Source organism: Crotalus tigris, unplaced genomic scaffold (genome assembly GCF_016545835.1).
Source record: "Crotalus tigris isolate CLP2741 ecotype Arizona unplaced genomic scaffold, ASM1654583v1 scf7180000024470.1849372, whole genome shotgun sequence".
Taxonomy (NCBI): domain Eukaryota; kingdom Metazoa; phylum Chordata; class Lepidosauria; order Squamata; family Viperidae; genus Crotalus; species Crotalus tigris.
In genome coordinates, this window is record NW_024100641.1 from 187,333 (window position 1) to 210,190 (window position 22,858).

The 22,858-nt window shown below is 40.7% G+C and overlaps 1 long non-coding RNA gene across 1 annotated transcript in view; it reads right to left on the reverse strand.

The window, feature by feature from the left end:
* LOC120303432 overlaps nucleotides 1-22,858 on the reverse strand; it is a 100,717-nt gene that overhangs the window by 73,623 nt on the left and 4,236 nt on the right. Inside the window, exon 2 of the long non-coding RNA XR_005555460.1 lies at nucleotides 16,753-16,842. This is a non-coding gene — a long non-coding RNA (uncharacterized LOC120303432). The remainder of the gene's footprint in view (nucleotides 1-16,752; nucleotides 16,843-22,858) is intronic.

Genomic DNA, 22,858 nt, shown 5'->3' on the forward strand with positions numbered 1-22,858 from the left:
ACCCCCGTTCTAGTCCAATTCCCTGTTCAGGCAAGAAACTCTATACCATTTCAGACTAATGGTTATCCAATCTTTCCTTAAATTTTCTAGTATTGGAATACCCACAGCTTTTGTAGGCAAGTCATTCCACTGATTAATTCTTCTAATTGTCAGGAAATTTCTCCTTATTTCTAGGTTGCTTCTCTCCTTCATTAGTTTCCATCCATTGCTTCTTGTCCTGCCTTCAGGTGCTTTGAAAAATAGCTTGACTCCCTCTTCTTTGTGGCAGCCCCTGAGATATTGGAACACTGCTATCATGTCCCCCCTCATCCTTCTCTTCGTTAAACTAGACATACCCAATTCCAGCAACCGTTCCTTGTATGTTTTAGCCTCTGGGCAACTTAAATGACCATATGGCATTGCTATTCCTTACCTGGTTTGGTTGTAACAGACAAGGACATACATCAAAGTTAACCAAGGACAAACTAAAGACATTGTGCCATTTTGGTAAGAATTTATACCATCTCTTGCTGCACCTACCAAGAATGCCATCTAGCATCAAGCTCACAATGGTTATTTTGTAGAAGATGCTGATCGTCTATGTTTTGGCCCTGGAAATTCAGAAAGCATCTGCTATGGAATATTATTAATGCATTCCTCGGATGGATGTTGGATATTTTTCACTCTCTCACTCCTACTTTTAAATGTATGTTTTATTCATTTCTATTTTATAAATATTTTATTTATTTCTATTCTATTCAATATTTATTCCTCTTTTATATGTTTTATTTTGTTAAAATATATTGTCTTGCTCCTTATTTCTGTTTATCATACACTGCTTTGAGAACATTTGGCATAGGAAATTATATTAACCTATAATTATTTGCAATAATGCCTAATTGGGCCAGTGAAAACTCTAGCAGTTGTATCCATGCTAAATTTTGTTTGTGTGTGTGCATGTGTCTCTGTGTGTGAGACACAGCAGATTGTGAAGCTCTCTTGCTTGGTTAGTTTATGATCTCATATATTCCATGAATCAAGACAATTGGTTAATTCAAGATGTGGTTGTTATGAATGCATTAATGCATTTAGTTCTTCTATTTTACATGCAATCATCAAAGTCAGTTGAAAAATGAAGGCATCAGTGACCAATTGAGATGAGATGTTGAGGAAAAAAGAGATTAATTGATAAGAGGTTACATTCTTTGATCTTCCCTTTGATTTCTCCATGCAATATTAAATTCATTTGCTGCTTAAAAGGAAAGTCCCAACTCATTTGTCACAATATTATATCTTCCCTCATAGCAAGCAAGCAAGGAAGGAAGGATTGTAAAGAACTCAAATGGTTGCAATTTATTTTCCAACTGCCTCCTATATCCACTACTGCAGTTTAAACATTTGTTTAAATATTTGGTTTGAAAGTTTTCGTTATCTACTCAAATGAAATGGTAATCTTCCGATTCCGTGATTATGACTGACAATCAAGGCAATCACATTTAAAATGTGGTAAATTTAAATTGCTGTAGCTTCAAAATCAGTCTCCAACTGAAAGCTGTGTCTGAATGCACTTGTAGTAAGTCATAGATAGCAATATTCCTACTTGCGGTTAAAGAAAGACGGAGTCCACCTACTGCCTGTCCCAGCCCTGGAAACACAAAAACGGATGCCCTCCAAAATATTTCCTGCCATAGATGAAGCTCACAATCTCCTAGCCTGCCATCAGCAGAAAGAAAGAAAGAAAGAAAGAAAGAAAGAAAGAAAGAAAGAAAGAAAGAAAGAAAGAAAGAAACGCGTTATTATATTTAGATCTTTAAGGCCAGGAATAATTGTAGGTGATTTGCTACATGAAAAATCAATTAAAGCACACAGTATAGGTTTTTTTTTTTTTTTTTTCCCCCTTCTGGTGACTGAAGAATCAGAATAAAAAATTCCCTGTATCAGGGACATCAGGAGCAATTCTATAAAGTTCTTTTAATGAATTGCTTGTTAAATGCTACCCAGACAGCATTTCATTCAGAAATAAAGGAAGTTGCTCCTCTCTCCCAGTGTCCTGACTGAGATGGTAGAAAGTAACTAGGTGAAGCAAGGCTGACTTGGAAAATAGCTTTATTCCCAATCCGGGTGGCTGAAATCCATGGCAGGATTTACAACGCCCTGACCCTGAACTGCCAAGAAGGAACAGCCAGATAAATGAGTGGGCGGTTTGTGTAATAATCATTTGTTTGATGTGACAAGGCTGATAGGCGTTGATTTACTTATGGACTGATAGGCCTTTAATTGAGCACCTCCATTCCTATCACATCAAAGGCAAGGGGAACTGATGAGAAGCCTCTGTTACAGAAACTCATACCTAGTAGGCTAATTTGGCCAAGGAAAAAAGGTGAACTTTCTTGCTAGTTAACGTTTTTTTCTTCAGAAAAAAACCCTTCTCTTTTCCACTCTTTCCTCCATAGGAATGTTCTCCTCATCCTTCACTCAGGAGTTTTAGCAAGTCAAATATTCTCTGCATAACTCACCATTAATCTTGTGACATGTGGAGGAGGCGGCGGAGATGATAATAAGATTGTGTGGGGATTTAAATTCCACTTCAAACGTGCTTCAGAGGTCACTGGAGTGTGGGAGAAAGGTGTGACTGCTTGAAGAGGAGTCAAACTATTCTCCAAAGCGCCTGAAGGCAGGACAAGAAGCAACGGATGGAAAATAATCAAGGAGAGAAGCAACCTAGAACTAAGGAGAAATTTTCTGACAGTCAGAACAACTAATCAGTGGAATGGCTTGCTTTCAGATGTTTTGGGTGCTCCGATATTGGAGGATCTTGAGAAGAGACTGGACAACCATTTGTCTGAAATGGTATAGTTGAGCAGGGGGTCAGACTAGAAGACCTCCAAGGTCTTTTAACTCTGTTATTCCCTTAAGGTATTGCAGGCAGCTGCTATGTTCATGTTTCCATACTTTCTGAGATACCTTCTAACGCAGGGATGTCCAACTTCGGCAACTTTAAGACTTGTAGACTTCAATTCCCAGAATTCCTCATGGCTGGCTAGGAACTTCTGGGAGTTGAAGTCTACAGATCTTAAAGTTGTCAAGGTTGGCCATCCATGTTCTAGAGTACACATGTCAAACTCGCGACGTCACGTGAAATCGGGCAACATATCGGAGCTTTTCCCCCATTGCCAGCAATGGGGTGGGCACGGTTTCCTTGTGATGTGTCTGTCCCACAGGCTGGCAGTTTGACACCCCATTGCTAGAGATTGAAGCTATAGCACCAAACAACTGCAAGTGTATACGGTCCTGTCACATATACAAAAATGCTTTCTCTTTGCTTTTCTCAGAAATTCAGAGAAGCTTGTCTCATTTTCCATCCCCTATATAAGTTGACTAATGACTCCATAAGCAAACTAAAGAGATTATTTGGAAAATAAAAACATGCAATGGACTAAAATAGAAACTCCCTTGGAAGGCAGAAGCCAACATCAACCCTCTCTACCAGTCACTGGGTCTAAAACAACTTGGGGTCTTCTCAGATTTCCCAATCAATATAGCTTTGGCAATAATGAAAGATGTGACCAAAACATACCTAAAAGGGTACTGGAGAAGATCAGAGAAAGCTGAAAGAATCTAAGAGGATTGAGGGGAAGGGAGATGAAGAGGGAGAGAAGAAGAATGCACCATGAATGAATGATATTTGTTCATGCTGGCTGAGGAACTCTGGGAATTGAAGTCTACACAACTTACAGTGGCCAAGATTGAAAAATACTGCTCTAGGAACATAGATGAAGACTTCCTTCTCAATTCTTTTGACTCTTTTCTTTAAAGCAACCATGCTAACAATCTGAAATTTTGCAAATTAATCCAGATCTAGATCCAAGCCATAACATCAACCATAACATTTCCCCTAAAGAACTGGAAATCAGAAACTGGAGGAAATCTTTATATCTGAAATCAGAGCAGAATTGCAGAACCCTTCAGCCAAGGAGGCTTAAATGTCCAGTAAAGAGAGCACAATTGACCTATTTGTCTCCACATCTGGTTTTTTTTTCCTCCTTAAAAAAATCTTAGGTGCTGGCTAGACTTGTTTAGAATAGATGTTTTATTATTTTTGTGTAAAAATATATCCGTGTTTTCTGAAAGAAAATGATTTATTTTCAAGCCCAATTGCTTGTCTAAAGCTAAGTCCATAGTTTCAAAGTGTCAAGCTGCAGGACTAGCTTGAAGTAAGACTTACTCTTAGTTCCAAAAGTTCTCATCCATTTTTCTTTCTTTTGTTTTATTTTTTTTCCTAAGTCTTCCAAACATTTCCACTTTTTCTTCTTCTTTCATTTGTGTGTGTGTGTGTGTGTGTGTGTGTGTGTGTGTGTGTGTGTTGGCCATCATTCCTTCTCTCCATAGTCCTTCAAAATAATACCAGGCTCATGACAAATTATACAGGACATGAAATTATAACTGACTGTCATATACAGTTGCTGGTGGGAACCCATGCTGGGAAGAAGAAAAGATGAATTCCTGTTAACCATAACCCTTAAAATGTGTTGAAGAATTTCTCCTTGGATGGGGAATCATTTTCTCTATCCACAGGAATTGTATTAAGAGTAAATTTAAGCATAGTGCAGTTACACAACATATCGCTCCAGATTCCATACAACTCTCAAAAGCAGTGAACCAAGGTCCTGGAGATTTCTAAACATAATGATCATAGGAGAAATTATTAATAAAAAAGAAGAAACAATTACTACCTGACTGGGGTATTAATCTTTTTTTTTTTTTAGCGTCTTCAAGTCAATATTGACTCCTGGCAACTACCTAAACAAGTCCTTGCATTTTTCTTGGCAAGATTTCAGAAATGTTTTGCCATTGTCTCCATCCAAGGGCTGAAAGTAAGTGGCTGGTCCAACTCTGACTTTGAAGTCTAAGATGGGACTAGAATTCACAATCTCCCAGTTTCCAGCTTGGTGTCTTCACCACTGCATCCAACTGGCTCTGTTCATCTCAACTTACCTACTGGATACCTACAGTATTATGTTAATGTTAATTCATGTTATTAATCTACCTAGGTTAACATCCCGTGTTGTTATGAAATGGCCAGTCATACAGATATGATACATAACTAACTAAATGTTAACAACATTCAAAGAAATTAAATGTAGAATAACTACTGCCTTTGCTCACACCTTGCCCTGGGCTCAAAGTTATAGTCTCCTATGGTTGTGCGTAGTAATAGATTGAGAGCTTGAACACAGAACATAGAATAATAGGGTTGGAAGGAACTTTGGCAGGAAGGAACTCTTGTAGTCCAAGCTCTTGCTTGAGAAGAAGACTTCTTCAGGAGATGAGCTGCCCTCTTCATAACAAAAGGGATTAACCTTTTTCAATGACAGGAGTTACCTGAAGGAGCTTTAGAACTGTTGTCCAGGCACCATCGCTGGCTGCTATTTGAGTAAGGTCTCCCCCACCCACCCCTCCTTTTCCTACTGCTGCCAAACCATTGGCCTTTCCTCATCATGGAAAACATTCAACTGCAGTTCTAAGCTTCTGGTTCCATCTGCACTAGAATAATAAACAAAAGATGGCATGAAAAATGTGACAGATTTTTTTTTCAAAGATGGATGGAGACAGGCTGTATGATTGCTTTATGGTTTTGCATGTAATATGAGTTTGCAGGCCAGTAATGAATGGTTTCCTTCAGTGCTCAGAGCTGAAGCAACCTGCTTATTTGATCAGTGATATATGAAGAAGGTAAGGAAGGAAAGTTTGCACTCTCAAGACCAAGGATCTCTCTTGTGTGTCAAATAAATAAAAGAAAGGACAACATCTGCCCGTCAAAGTGTACTTTATCCTTTCTTCCCTTAACTTTCCTTCCTTCCTTCCTTCCTTCCTTTCCTTTCCTTTCCTTTTCTTCCTTCACAGTGATTGGAATGAAATCTTCCAACTAAAAGATCTAACTTCAAATTCTTTTGGCTGCAAAGCATATTGGAGGATCTCAGGGCACTTACAATTGCTACAGACTTCCTTTTTTCCCTGAGTCACTGTGAGTGGCAGCATGGAGCAACAGCATTCCAATTCTGTTAAAAAGAAGACAGAACAACAATTCCAAAGAAGGCTATAGATATTTTTCATGGAGCAAAATGGTGGCTGGTTTACTCATTGTACCAAATTGTTTAGCAATATGTGTGAATGTGGTCAACTGGATTTCAAGAAATATTGTTAAGCAAATCTTACCTCAGTACTCCATGTAAACCCATGATTAGAAGCTACACCCAGCTCCAAGCTATAACATAGTGATACTATCTGCACTTTTAGGGCAAAGTAGCTTTTAAAACAGGGAGGAGTCAGGAATGAGAGAAACCACAGAACTTATATACTTCAAATATGCAAATATACTGGCCTCCTTCTGCGGTTCAATTCACTTGTGAATTTGTGTACAAAACCACTGCATGGCTTTAGTTGTTTCCTCAAAGTTTCAGCACTAAAAGTGGTAGTCAGATCACGTTTCACTGTATTTGGGATTTTCCAAAAGTTTATAATGAAGCCGCACTTGGCATATTGTGGACTGTTATAGTCACCAGATTTCTGTAATAATACTGTAAAGTTAGATGGGATTAAAGAGATTGGTGAAAATTCCCTGAAGAACTGTGAGTCATAACTAAAGCGTATCAGAATGATGAATATGTCTCCATACCAGGCATCAAAACCAATTCAAAGATATTTATCAAACTAGACCTGAAAGCACCAAAGGGACAATCAAAATGATTATAGTATTCCAGCACCTGCTCCACAAGGGAAGACTATGCAGTAGTCACTAAGCATTTTAGTTTAGAACAAAGGTGAGGAAGAGGAATGTTAGACTTACGTTAAACCATGTGTGGAAAGGGTGGATAGAGAGATTTTCTTTCACACACACAACGTGAGAGCTTAGGGCTATCTATACAGCAAGAGCCAAGGTTGATAACAGGTAGAACTTCAATGCATGATTGAACTTTGGTGGCAACCAAGTTAGATGTCTTCAAAAAGCAACTAGGCAGATTAAATAAAGATGGTGTTGATTACAGTTTAGATGGGATGGACAAATTCTGGAAAATTCAGCTGATGAATTCTAAATGCTCCTCACTGACCATTTGTATGATCCAGAAAATTGGATTAAGTGGATTTTAGTACAGTTTATGCTCTTGATATAATATTTAAAAGGATCAGTAAAGAAAAGACCAATCCCTCTGGTTAAATCCCAGGTTTAAGATGGCTTAAATAGAAAATACTTCTATGTTATTCTACGGAGCAAGCTCAGTTGCTTTGAGCCAGATTACCTAGGGTTGGTAAAAGGAAATCATAGATAATGCTAAAGCTGGCTTAGTGGTGGCCCCTAAATTACAAAACTTCCATACATTGAAAGAAGTATGGTATATATAACCCTATCTTGAATTGTCTTTAAATACCACCCTATTTGAAGCCATTTCCTTTTTGCTAACATGATATCATGATCCTAGTAGTGTGAACTGAACTGAACTACTGGAATAGTTCTGGTGTCATGTTGATTTGATATGATGGATTTGCAATGAAATTTTGTGTTTGCCGTATTTTTATTTGGGTTTTTTATTATTATTATTATTTGATGGAAACCCCTTGTTGCATAAGTTTCAACTCCCAGAATTCCCCAGCCAGCAGGGCAGTTGCTGAGAATTCTGGGAGCTGATTCACACCTGCATGTACCGTATGGTAGAGAGGTCCAAGTGAATCAGATTATTCCCTGCACATTTCCTAACTGCCACTTGGAATGGCTACATTTAGTTGTACAGGGCTGAGATGCCAGATTGTGTTTTCCCTCTGCTGCGATATTATTGCTCTACAGAGAAAATCATTACTTGCTGAAACCTGGGACAATTAGATGGATGACCTAAAGTTACAACTATGCATGTAAATACCTTACGGAACACAATAATTAAATTTTACACAGAGGGAGAAAAAAGGGCTCTTAAATTACAGTCACCCAGTTGCGTTTTCCAAGAGCATCGTTGGCTCATAAAGCAGCCGCTCTTTCTTTAAAACAAGAAAGCACACAAAAACTATCATTAACTCATGTCACTCTGACCTGATGTCAAGCATTCTGTGTGTGTTTTGATCTGTTGCCTGTCCCCACAGAATAGAAGAGTGCTTTTTCTTTTTCTTTTTTTTTCCAAAAGCACTTTGATAAGTGTGTTTGAGTTCACCCTCCCTTTTGTACAATCCATCCTGTAGAATTTCACACCAGGAAGTATCTCCATTACATCAACAACAGGAAGATCCCACTGCTTTGCCACAAAGAAAAACAGCTGTTAATCAAACATCAAGGGGATGAAAGGAGAGGAGGGGGAAAAAAAGATAAATAAATCTCACCTCTTTGTCCCTCCCCTCTCCACACACACCCCCACCCCACAACCCACAATGTTCACACAGCTCTTGAATGTTAATCATCGGACTGAAAAGAGAACCAAGAATTGGAACTGTATGGCTTGTGATCGGGTGCTTCTCAGTTAGCATTAAGAATAGCCCTGCCGTCCACCCACTGCCTGAAAAATGACCCCCATCTCATTTCCAAGCATGACCCCAAACAACTACATCTCTGGCACCCAAAAATCATTACTAGGAAGTTCTCGGGCTCCCCAATATTTTCTATCCATCTCCCCCCTTTTTTCCTAAATCTCAAGAGTTTATGATGGCATTTTCAGATTTGGTTCACTGTGGAGCAGTGCTTCTCACTTTGGGTGGCTTGAAAAACATATGGACTTCAAATCCCAGCACTCCTTAGGCAGCAATGAATTCTGGGAACTGAAGTCCAGACATCTTCAAGCCACCAAAGTTGAGAAACGCTATACTAGACAAAGCTAAAGTGGTCATGGGAGATTATGTTGCAGTAACCCAGCACTCTTTTCTTAGCACCCTTTTTGGACCAGACCACCATCTTACCATATAATATGGTTTATTTGCATGGGCATAGCACTTCGTAGCAATCAAAACTGGTTAACTCAGATTTGGCATATTGAATGACCCCCCCCCCCAAAAAAAACTAGGTATGTTGAACATGGTAAGGAAGGAAGGGATGTCTCTACTCCTTCCTTTCTGCTGTTAGTTCCAGAAATTCCATGCCCCTCCCCCAACCTGCTCCATGGTCTTGGAAGTACCTATTTCCTAGACTTCATTGTATCCTGAGAAATATATGTCTCATGTTGCTTGGAAGACTTCTCTTCAGAGGAACCCGAGAGTTCTCAGAAACAGAAAACTCTTTAAGTTGCAGAGTCTGAACAAAAAGATTCCTGCTTCTTTAGGAGAGAAGATTATAAAGATCTTCCCTAACCTCATAAGGCAAAGTAGAAATTAGACATTAAAAGGGCAGCCTATGATGGAGCTTCTATCTAACTTGAAACTTGAAAAGTTGAAATGGTCAACATGTGGATAAGGCCATCTCTAAGGCTATTTAACTCGGGATGACCAGTAAATGGCAGAAAAGAGACAACAGGAAATTTGAATTCTTTGTTGGTATCCATCAGCTGTTCAGATTTTTTTTGCAGCTCAAACCGGCTACTCTACTCCTACTTTACTTGAACTGAGCGCTACAAATCCAAAATGTTCACCCAGCCTGAACTCCATAGGTTTGTTGGCAACCTAGTCAATATCCAAACATTTCCTCACTTTCTTGAAGATAATAATAATAATAATAATAATAATAATAATAATAATAATAATGTTAAATCTAATTACAGTTTTCAAATGCACTCGCTGTTTTTAACCCTGCCAGACATCTATTCAATCGTTAAAAAAAAAAAAAACTATTTTGCCTGTCATTTTACAGCTTGCCATTTTGTCAGTTGTTTTAAAACATGTCTTCTGCAATAAATAAGATTGTCTCTAGGTTGCACTTGTTTAGCAGGGAGAGAAGAAAAAAAAAACCCCGAGTCTCTTCTACAGTTGCAAGGTAGAACTTGCAAAAAAAAAAAAAAAAAAAAGGTGGGGGGGGCCAGAGAGAATTGCTGACACACGTTTTCTTCCACCAAGGCAGCCGAAAAGGACTGTTCTGATTTGAGTACAGGCTGCTGTCAACTTCTTTCAAGGAAGGCTAATAGATGATGATTTATCCCTAAAATAAAAGGCGTGAAGCAAACATCCAAGAGCAAACTGAAGCCTCTCCTCGGAAAAAGCCTTTGAGTCATCTTTGTTCCATTAAGTCGAGGAGCTGATATATGATCTGTTCTAGCCTAAGGTCCAGCAGTCTGAGCTAAGTGGAAGATGGCCCTGACTCAGGCCTTAATTTGAGCAGGCTGGGCCAGCACTGCCATGAATCACTGCAAAGTTGCCATTCCAAGCATTGGATTCCAGAGAAGGGTGAAATGAGTGGGCAGCACATTCCTCCCTTCCCCCTCTCTCTGTATATAATTAACTGAAAATATGCTCTAGAGTAGACTGAACCTGAGAGAGGAGCCCTCTTGGGATACTTTGGATACTAAAACGTATGAAGAACGGTGGCAGGAATTGGGGATAGGGCAAGTCTAGGAAAAAGAAGGACTGGGAGAGACATGATAGCAGCATTCCAGTATTTGACAGGCTGCCATGAAGAGGAAGGGGGTCAATTTATTTTCCAAAGCACCAGAAGGCGAGACAAGAAACAATGGATGGAAGTTCATCAAGGAGAGAAGCAACCTGGAATTAAGGAGAAGCTTCCTAACCGTGAGGACAATTAACAGTGGAACAGCTTGCCTTCAGAAGATGTGAATGCTGCATCAATGGAGATTTTAAAAAGAGACTGGACAGTCACTTGTCTGAAATGGTATAGGGTCTCCTGTTTGAACAGGAGGCTGGACTGGTCCCTTCCAGCTCTATTCTGATTGATTGATACTTACTTATAAATTCCCATTTTACAATCCTGTGATCTCTTAATTTGGGGTACAGTCAGGGCAACTGGATGGAGCTGAGCATTTACTGTCCAGATGCCCTTCCTGACACTATGCAGAGTTCACAGCAGCTTTTTTTTTCTTTGCATCCTAGCCACTATGTAGGATTGAACTCTCAATCTTCTGAGTGGGAAGCAAATGTCTTCAACACTAGGCCACCAAGCTGCTGGCTGAGGAATTCTGGGAGTTGAAGTCCACAAGTCATAAAAGGGCCAAGTTTGAAGACCCCTGGTCTATCTGACCTTTCCTCAGTTTTGTGCCCTGCAGAAGTTTAGGGAGAATAACCAGTGGTGGGATTCAGCCGGTTCACACCACTTCGGCAGAACCGGTAGCTATTTTTTTTGTTGCCCAGGCCCAGAACGGACTTCCGGAAGCGGCATCCACACAGATAACCGGTTGTTCACCTATTTGAATCCCATCACTGAGGATAACCTTTCCTTTGCAAATGTGGAATTTGCATTTTGCAGTTCTCAGGATGGGAAAATTCTGGAAACTTGCGGCAATAGACATTTTGGGCTCAGGAGCACCCTATAGAGTGGACTAGGCGGGGAGGAAAGTCAGAATCGCTCTAGAGAGAGTCCGGAAGTAATGAATGGAACCAAATGGAGAATAGTGGGACCTCAAGAGGGAAGTGGCTGATCAAAGCACCAGGAAGTTTTGCAGGAAGTCTGCAGCAGCAGCCCCTTCCTCTCTTAGCCTATGGATACCAATTTCACAACAGAAAGAATTTGACCTCCCCAAATTACAGTATCTTCCTTAATGGAGTGTTTCTTTAAAAGCACAGGTGTGATCTTAACAACAGGATACCGAACACAAAGGCTGACCTTTCCATCCCACAGCCATGCCTTGGATTCTGCAAACAGGAATCAAGGTCAAAGTGCAGGCTGGTAGGTGGGGAATGGATGGGCAAGACTCCCGGTGTATCGCTTTAAATATTTAAACAATCGTTTTACTGGAAATATATATACTGTATATACTTATACACGCCCCCTCTTTCTCTCTTTCTTCCTTAAACATTTAGCTAAAATAACTTCTATACAAGCAGAGCAAAAAAAGGCATAAAGGGTACAGTTGTAACAATGAAAGTAAAACAAAAGCAGTGATAAACATGCATTTTACACAGCAGTAAAAGAAAATAAGCATGTAATAAACCATATGCATAAAAGTCATCTGAATAACTAGAAACTCTTTAACACAACTACTGAATGAGTGGCAAAATACTAGAAAAAAAATAGGAAAAAAAATCTGCTTTGTATTGTGCTCCAAACTGTCAAGAGAGCCATTCTGTGCTCCAAATGCCTTAAACCTGGAAATAATAATACTAATACTAATAATAATAAAGTTGGAAGGAACCTTGGAGATCATCTAGTCCAACCCCCTGCTCAGGCAGGAAACCTTATACCATTTCAGACAAATGGCTGTCCGGTCTCTTCTTAAGAACTTCCAGTGTTGGAGCATTCAACACTTCTGGGGGCAGATTGTTCCACTGGTTAATTGTTCTAACTGTCAGGAAGTTTCTCCTTAGTTCTAAGTTGCTTCTCTCCTTGATCAGTTTCCATCCGTTGCTTCTTGTCCTGCCTTCAGGTGCTTTGGAGAACAGCTTGATGCCCTCTTCTTTGTGGCAGCCCCTAAGATACTGGAACACTGCTATCATGTCCCCCTTCGTTCTTCTCTTCATTAAACCAGGTCCTTACTTTTATATATGATGTTAATTTTTGTCCCACTGTAGACAATTCCATCTCTTTTTCCCTGTCCCAATCAGTGGTACTTTTGAGCATACAAACAGTGGACTGGTCAACCTGTGCATGCAATTCGGTGAGTTTCATAACTGAGGTTGTAGAACTCTGGGATTTTGTGTAGCATGACAATTAATGTGAAAGTAATGTCCTTTTGTGAAAGGCATTGTGAGATTGGTTGAACATAGGGGAGAAATTAACAATGACTTCTGCTCCAGATATGCTAGTTACAGCCATTTGTTTAGCAACTATTCAACGTTACTACAGCAGAGGAAAAAAGTGACTTACGACTGGTCCTCATACGTATGACTGTTGCAGCATCCCCAAGGTCACGTGATCAGAACTTGGGCACTTGGCCACCAGAATATGTTTATGATGGCTGCAGCGTCCTGAGGTCATCTGATCCTTTGCTGCCTTTGCCCACAAGCAAAGTCAATGGGAGAAGCCAGATTTACTTAATGGGCAATTGATTTACTTAATGGCAATAATTCACTTGAGCCATTTGTCTGAAATGGTGTAGGGTTTCCTGTCTGAGTCCCTTCCAACTCTATTACTGTTGTTGTGTTGTTGTTGTTGTTGTTGTTGTTATTATTATTATTATTATTATTATTATTATTAATCATTGCCCAGTCAGCCAGATGTTCAGACGGATTTGGCATTTTTGTCTACCTATCAAGTCCCTACCAAGGACCTTCGATAGGCAGATGTGGATGTTTGATGGCGTTACAGATATTGTCGCAGGATGGAAGCAATTGTTGTTGTTGTTGTTGTTGTTATTTAATAACTGTGGCAAAAATATTATAAAATTGGATATGACTCAGTTAACATCCTCCTTGCTTAGCAGAAATTCTGGTCCCAATTATGGATGTAAGTCAAGGTCTACCTGTACTATTTTTATTTAAGCTTGAGTTAACCTGAACATCAAAGTAGATCTTCACTTTTAGCAAATGATGCTTATTCTGAATCTTTTTTACCTAAACACTCAGATGTTTTACCTTTCAGTCAGATGAAAGATGGAAAAGGGGGGTTAAAACATGGCCAGTTAGCTACAGAAATGTGTCGTTTACATCCGTGTTTTTAAAACTTGACAACTTTATATTGGGTGAACTTCAAATTCTGGGAGTTGAAGTCAGTTTCAGAAACTGAAGTCAACACTGTTTGAAAAACACAGCTCTAGATGCTCTGTAAGTAATCAATTGCACTGCATACTATGAGATCCATCTGGACCCAGCCAAGAAATTAAATTTCCTCCAACCTTTCTCCATAATCAAGGTCCATTTTCCCCGAACAAATAAACACGTGACTTCTATTCAGATTTTTTTAAAAAAAATACTTTGACTGGATCAGGAATTGAATATTCATTTAAGCCCTTCGGCACCATTCTCTTCTCTCTGTATCCTATGTCACTGGCTATTTTTTTTCTCCTTCCATTGATTTTTCACAATGCAAATCACCAGGCCAATAAATAGTAGCATAGGGAGAAACTCAACATATTGAAATAACTCTGGGTCAGTTGATCGGTTTCCTTGACTTGAATGAAAAATATTGATCTGTCCAATAATTTCAAATATTGAGCGATACTTTTTGAGCCATAATTTGGATCGGGATGACTCCATATAGGGAAAGGCAGTTTTGTCTCTCCCCATGACATATTTCCTAGTGTTGGTCAGCTTTAATTGCCATAGAATAAAATTGTGGCTTTTGCATGCAACCAGCACGGACCTTGCATATGCAGTCCTGGAAGATGGAAGAAAGCCATTTTGAGAACAGAATGCACCATTTAGCCAATGTAGGCTTTTTACATTCAAATTACAGGCTTGAGAAATGTAAACAGCACATTTTAGTGCAGGAAAATAGGCAAACTCCTTCTCCGAGTCTACTCATCCTTGCAGCCATTTCTCAAGAGTTAGACAATCAGTTATTAAATCACAATACAAGATTATTCCAAAGAGTCTGAGAGTGTTGAGGAGGGAAAAACCTTATGTTCTGTTGAGTTAAGATTGAGCAACGTTTATAAATCACGCTTGTCTTTCTTTTAGGAAAGGGGTGGAAAAGAGTCTCTCTTTTTTTTAAATGCCACGTTCGATTGTTTTTCTTTTTTTAATTTCCCAGAATTTACAAAACATCATCCACCTTCACGACTAAGAATTAAATTGCTGACCTCTTTTGTTCACAGTAATGTGTCTCACAGTAATTTGTTCACAGTAATGTGTCTCATGGTTTTCCCAGTTGCAATGTATGGCTGTGAAAGTTGGACCATAAGAAAGGCTGAGCACCAAAGAATTGAGGCGTTTGAACTCTGGTGCTGCAGAAGACTCCTGCGAATCCCTTGGACAGCAAGGCGTTCAAACCGGTCAGTCCTAGAAGAGATCAACCCCGACTGCTCTTTAGAAGGCCAGATCCTGAAGTTGAAACTCAAATACTTTGGCCACCTAATGAGAAGGAAGGACTCACTGGAGAAGGGCCTAATGCTGGGAAAGATTGAGGGCAATAGAAGAAGGGGACGACAGAGAATGAGATGGCTGGATGGAGTCACTGAAGCAGTAGGTGTGAACTTAAATGGACTCCAGAAGATGGTAGAGGACAGGAAGACCTGGAGGAATGTTGTCCATGGGGTCGCGATGGGTCAGACATGACTTCGCAATTAACAGCAACAACAACGTGTCTCCATTACTTGCTGGCGATTCTCCAGAGTTTCCAGCATGGAAAGGTCCCCATTGCTAACCTGAAGAGCACAGGGATTGAACTTGGGACCTTAAAAAGGATGTTTTCTATCAATCATTCAAGTTTAAAAAAAAAAAAAGGGAGGGGTTCCAGAGAATTTATCCCTGAGGAGAAAAAACACAGAAGCAGAATACAGATACAACAGTTCATTTAGTGAGCGAAGTTACAACAGCACTAAAAAAAAAAAAAGTGACTTATGACCATTTTTCATACTTATGACCGCTGCAGAAGCCTTGTGGTCACATAATCAAAATCCGGAATGCTTGGAAACTGGCATGTACTTATAACGGTTGCAGTGTCCCGGGGTCACGTGATTACCTTTTGCGACCTTCTGACAAGCAAAATCAATGGGGGAGCTGGATGCACTTAACAACCATGTTACTAACAACTTCAGTGATTTATTTAACAGCCAGGGCAAGAATAGTCATAAAGTGGGGCAAAACTCACTTAACAAATGTCTCACTGAACAACAGAAAATTGGAGCTCAATTGTGGTCGTAAGTCAAGGATTACCTGTACATATTTCAAGGAACAGCATCAGTCACAGCAGCAATTTCCCTAAATATTCATCAGCTCATCTTTGATCTTCTGACGACATTTTACTCCAGCCGACACTAGTCTGAGTTGGAAGAGTTGTGGCTAAAATATATAGGTCACAGCTTCTGTTGACGGTTACTTTGGTTTTATTATTCCTCCTCTCCTTTTTTTTTCTTTCTTTTTTTTTTCAGGGGAGGGTAGAGGTGGGGAGGGGGAATTTGAACAGCTCTATTTAGGAAGCAAAATGGACCCAACTTCTCCCAGAATACCTCACTCTCTTCTACCACTGATGATGTTCCTTAGTTTGGTAATGAAGCGTCTGCAAGAAAATAGCCAAGCACAGAGAACAGGACCCCTCATTTCAACCCTGAGCTACAAATATTGTTGGTGATTGATTGTGTGCATGTGTGTGTGTGTGTGTGTGTGTATCCATTTCCCTTTTGCCATTCACTTCAAATAAAGGCTTGTTGTCTGACTTGGGAAAGATCTCCAAAGATGGAATTGACACATCAGACATGAGGGGTGATGGATGATGGTTGGGGAAGTGGTATTTGATGCCGACAAGCCTCCTTCGCTAAGAGAAGGGCTTCCAAGTTCTCTTCCCAGAATCCAGCCACGTGGGCAGTGGCTGTAATGAGTGGCCATACATAGTTAATAGTACCAATATTGTTGCAAACTAAAGCATCTGTCAGCATCTAATATGATCAATCATACACTTGCTTGCTCTGCTCTGAGGGCTCTTTTTTTTCCCCACTTGAGGTAACTGTAACCCAAAACTTTTATTCCATGAGAGAGGGGAAGGAAGATAAGAAATCTTAGGGTGGAAAGTTTGGAAAGAGTTCTGTGAAATATCGACTCACCCACCGTTGGGAAAATTCATCCAGAAGCCTGTTTCTTTCCCTCTCAGCCCAGCAATGGCCAAGCGACATTCCACTGGCAAATCCGACAGCATCACTTAGAAGGACATGAAAGGAAATGGGAAACTGTCAGACAATCTGAATTAGAAGTCTGTTACTGGCCTGCCACGCCAATCACAGTGGCAGGTTTACTGAGGTTTCAGAGGGTAATTTATTCCAGATTGGGCTGCATTTGTAATGGTTGTTAGGTGTTTTTATTACAACGCAGCCGTGACATCACCCCAAATGTACTTTGATTTTCTCCCCACCCTCTCCTGCTGGCTCTCTCACAGATTGGATCAATCCATATCTCAGGTCCTGCCACCTGAGTGAACCTGTGATTCTCAAAACCACGTACGACTGAACTATCACAAAGAAGCTCCTTTTCAAAGCAAGAGAAAGAGAAAAGGAAAGCAAAAAGTTTGAGAAGATGGAAACCTTGCCACCACCACTTCCGTCATCACAACTTCCACCCTCATTATCATCCTCACCCTCATGTCTTGTCCCAAGCACCTTGGGCTAAAAGTATTACTCCACCGTTCTCAGTCCACATTTACAGTCTTGGTAGGCAAGGCGGTGCAGCAGTTAGAGTGCAGTACTGCAGGCCACTTTAGCTGACTGTGTTCAGCAGGTCAGCGGTTCAAATCTCACCGGCTCAAGGTTGACTCAGCCTTCCATCCTTCCGAGGTAGGTAAAATGAGGACCCAGATTGTTGGGGGCAATATAAAATATATATATATACATTGCTTACTGGTGTACACCGCTTAGAGAGTGCTTGCACTTAAAGCGGTATATAAGTCTCATAAATAAATAAATCTTCCATTTAAGGTTGAGATTTTTCAGGTTTTCCTGAAATGTTTGTTAGCAGGGTTTTTTGGCCTCTTTTTCGCCAACCATATGATGGTTGGCATAGCAATACAACTTAGACTTATATACCACTTCGCAGTGCTTTGCAGCCCTCTCCAAGTGGTTTACAAAGTCAGCATATTGCCTCCAGCAATCTGGGTCCTCATTTTACCAACCCGAGTCAACCTGGAGCTGGTCAGGATCAAACTTCCTGGCTGTGGGCAGAGTTAGTCAGCTATATTGTATTCTAACTACTGTGTCACCATGGCCCGATATCCAATCAAATGGTATCCAATTGACTGTGGTCTACGCTGGACTTTGCTCACTCATGCAGAGCACAGGCTCAACATAGCACATTCTTCATTCTATCGCTATGTCAGAGAGCCTTCAGGAATTACTTCTTTGTAGAATTTCTTTTGTGGTCCTGATATGAGATACGAAGTATCTTTCTGAAGCAATGTTGTTGAAAGAAATGGTGGGCTTTTTCCCACAACTTCCACTAGGAAGAAATTCTACCAAGCACAGAATTCCAGATGTCATCCTACCAATATTAAGGATGATGGGTTGGCATCAGACACAACATTCAGAGCAGATCTGAAGAAATGGTTGAGTTCAACTCCATGAATTTTCAGTGGGGTCGGAAACCAAGTGTGGCTAAATCTGGTTCCAGTCCAATACAGGTAGTCCTTACTTAGAAACCACAAGGGTGACTGGTGACACAGTCACTAAGTGAAAAATCATGCATCTGCATTGGACCTACAATGTCACTTCTTGTTCGGTCATTAATGAGTCACCCTAAGGTGTTCAGTGAACACCGCTTGCAATTTTATTCCAACTGCTCCGTTGACTGCTTGTTGGAAGCCCATTGTGAAGCACACAAATGGCAATCACATCGACCACAGGATGCTGCAAGGCTTGTAAATGAGCACTGGCTGTGAAACACCTGGATTTCTATCTCATGACCACAGGGATGCTGCGATAACCATTAAGTGCGAGGACCACTCACAATGCTACTATTTCAGCACCATCATAAGTTCATACAGTTGCTAAGCCGAGGAGTCATTAAATGACATCCACCTTTATTGTTCCTCCCATTAGTGGAACTCATGCTTGAAGATATGTACGGTGCTATTTCTTCAAGTCCTCCCTTAAAAACTCAGGCTAATTTTAAGGCCCACCTTCTTCCAACACTCCGCCCTCTGTGCTTTGTTTCGTTTTGTTCCAAAGTTCTGCTTTAAAGTCTTCATTTACAGAAAACCCAGTAGGAAGCAAGAACAGGACCACATCCAGCCATCCACAGAATGCCCTCTTATTTTAGGCATGGGTGATGGTGGTGGTCAATTTCTACTTATTTAGGAATCCTCCCATTAGGGATAGGATGCTGCACTATTGCTTCTATTCTCTATGTCAGCGGTTCTCAACCTTTTCTTCACTATGGACCTCCTTTAAATACCTTTTGTGGCCATGGACCATGGCCTCAGACTCCCAAGACATAAGTCAAGATTTAAATAATAACATTTCTTCAAGAATTCACAGACCTCCTGTGACGATATTGCGTTTCCCCTCGCCCCGGGGTCTGCAGACCACAGGCTGAGAACCACTGTTCTATGTATTCATTTGTGTCTATGTATGTTATTGACTCCAGATAGTTTTTGAAATGTTTGAAACATAAACATGATGCCAACACCACCCTGTAATCCAGTCCCAGTTTTGGTCACCACAATGTATAAAAGATGCTGAGACTCTAGAAAGAGTACACAGAAGAGCAACAACGATGATTAGGGGACTGAAGGCTAAAGCATATGAGGAACGGTTGCTGGAATTGGGTATGTCTAGTTTAATGAAGAGAAGGACGAGGGGGGATATGATAGCAGTGTTCCAGTATCTCAGGGGCTGCCCCAAAGAAGAGGGAGTCAAGCTATTTTCCAAAGCACCTGAAGGCTGGACAAGAAGCAACGGATGAAAACTCATCAAGGAGAGAAGCAACTAGAACTAAGGAGAAACTTCCTGACAGTTAGAACAATTAACCAGTGGAACAACCTGCCTCCAGAAGCGGTGAATGCTCCAACATTAAGAAGAGACTGGACAGCCATTTGTCCGAAATGGTGTAGGGTTTCCTGCCTGAGCAGGGGGTTGGACTCGATGACCTCCAAGGTCCCTTCTAAGTTTATTATTATTATTATTATTATTATTATTATTATTATTATTAAGTAGCTACAATAGTACTGAACATATTTAGAAAAGAAAACCAGGTTCGTGTGAAGTCCGCAGGTCACAAGTCATCCCGCCTTTCATTTACATTTTTGCAAAATGTAAGAATTATCTTTGGGGGGGGGGTGCTACTAACCTTCCATTAGCACATAATGAGGACAGTTGGCTTTCAGAAGCCAGGGATGCCATTAAAAAATCTGTACACAACAAGCAAATGAAAATTTCCCTTGGTCCGAAGGGAAGGGAATGTCAAACCATGACACGAAATGCAGCTGACTTACTGAACAGGAGCACTGTTGTTAGGAAGATGGATAGTGAGAAATAACTAATTTTCCCTCCACCGCAAACCCCACTTACAATAATGGAAGGAAGGTAGGAGATTAAGGTCTGCTGATCTTCACCAGATCTTCCATTGATTTGCAGTCTTCTTTCAAGGAGATGGTTCATGCAGTAAAGTATCTCCCAGCTGAATTTCTTCAAAAATGTCTAGTCCACATGGATGATTTATGTTGATATTTTGGCTCTTCCTGTAGCAATGCTTTTTTGAGGCCAACCGTGCTTTCTTTCTGCTTGTCTGCAATGCTCATCAATCTGCCTGACCATTACTTGATTCTATCTCTGCTGCTGAATTATTATCTGGAAAGCCATGATTACTTTTTCCCCTGCAGCCCTGAAGAATTTCATACAGGCCTACAAAAAAAAAAATGACATAGCATTTGGTGTCTTTTCGTTTCCCTGTTATGTACAGATTTTTCTGTCATTCCTGGCTTCTTAAATCCAACTGTCCTTTCTTTGGACTTCTTATGTGCTAATGGAAGTTAGTAGCACCCCACCCCCAAAGAGATAATGCTTGCATTTTTCAAAAATGTAAAATTGAGACCTGGATGACTTAGGACCTACTGGCTTCATGTGAACCTCAACATAAATTTACAGCCTTCTTGAGAGAAGAAACCTGTTAAAAGATATTTTTCCCCAGACCCCTGGTCTAGTGGGACAAGGGGAGGAGATGGGATGAACATAAAGGAGACCCCACTCCTATTTTTGCCTTCAGACTTACCCACTTAACAAGAAGAAAACTATTACAAAATAGAGAGAGGGAGGGAGGGAGGGAGGAGGAGGAGGAGAAGAAGGAAGAGGAGGAGGAGGAGGAGGAGGAGGAGGAGGAGGAGGAGGAGGAGGAGGAGCAGCAGCAGCAGCAGCAGCAGCAGCAGCAGCAGCAGCTCTGGTTGAATTCTTATTTTGTCTCTATGTCCTTATTTGAGGAATCATAAAGTTTGCTGTACTAAAAAGCAGAGACATCACCTTGCCAACAAAAGTGCATATAGTCAAGGCCATGGTTTTCCCAGTTGCAATGTATGGCTGTGAAAGTTGGACCATAAGAAAGGCTGAGCGCCAAAGAATTGAGGCCTTTGAACTCTGGTGCTGCAGAAGACTCCTGCGAGTCCCTTGGACTGCAAGGCATTCAAACCAGTCAGTCCTAGAAGAGATCAACCCCGAGTGCTCTTTAGAAGGCCAGATCCTGAAGTTGAAACTCAAATACTTTGGCCACCTAATGAGAAGGAAGGACTCACTGGAGAAGAGCCTGATGCTGGGAAAGGGCCTAATGCTGGGAAAGATGGAGGGCAATAGAAGAAGGGGACGACAGAGAATGAGATGGCTGGATGGAGTCACTGAAGCAGTAGGTGTGAGCTTAAATGGACTCCAGAAGATGGTAGAGGACAGGAAGACCTGGAGGAACGTTGTCCATGGGGCCGCGATGGGTCGGACACGACTTCACAATTAACAACAACAACAACAACAACAAAAAGTTTGCTGGAATTTTTTAATTGCCTCTGGTAGAGACCACTGATACGGTTGTTATATTTAAACCTTGGCAGCTTTAAAAAAAAAAAAAAAAGCAGAATCAGACTTCCGCTGGTAGTTGATGAAATACCGCCCCAAGTTGTGAGGTGGACTGAGAAATTGAAAGGGGAGGGGGGGGAAACCATTCCCAGAGCCACAAAGATCGAAGCAGTTTTGTATCAATTACCATGAAAAGAACCTGGATCCGTCTCTACAGTTCCCGGGAACTGAGCCTGACTCAACAGGGACTTTACATGTTACCTTTTGATTAGATTGAATAGCTCTGTAGTTTATTACTGGAAGGGAAATAGGGTGGCGAGGGAGCTGATAATTCTGCAGTTGCACTTTCCTCCTTGCAATCAAGACCAGAAAGAGTTAATCAAGCACCTAGGAGTGCTGGTTAATAGTATTCATTCATTTTAGGGCAACAAAACTCTGGTCCATTTCCTTGTGTTTTTTCAGTGTAAAGTGCTCAAGTTTCCTTCTTTTGTGAAGGAAGTAACAGTTTGATCTACTTACTGTTTGGGCAACTCTCATTCCTGACAGTGAGAACAATTAACCAGTGGAACCACCTGCCTCCAGAAGGGGCGAATGCTCCAACACTGGAAGTTTTTAAGAAGAGACTGGACAGCCATTTTTCCGAAATGGTATAGGGTTTCCTGCCTGAGCAGGGGGTTGGACTAGATGACCTCCAAGGTCCCATCCAACTTCTTCTTCTTCTTCTTCTTATTATTATTATTATTATTATTATTATTATTATTATTCCTGTCAAGTACAAGAACTAACTCTTAAAAATGCATCTCCAGCCCTGGCATTTAACATCTTTGAAGGCAAAGCGGTGGACCTCCAGATGTTCCAGTGATGAAACAGTTCAACATACAGAAAGCTTTGCTGATGCTGTGACTGTAATAAAGATTAATTGAAATTATGGAAAAGTGCACAGTGATCACTCCTGAAGAGGTCCTTCGGTCTTCTTTCTTGAGGAGCAATAGTGAGGAAAAAAATATTTGGTGATGACAATACACACACATCCAATGTATGGTGTGGGTACTGTAGGATCATATCAAGCATTGTGAAGAATTTAGGCAATTATAACTAATTTTTTAAAAACACAGTAGCATCAAGTAAGGTAGCGCAAAAGTTCTAGCTTTGAGAAGTGACCCAGCATTCTAACA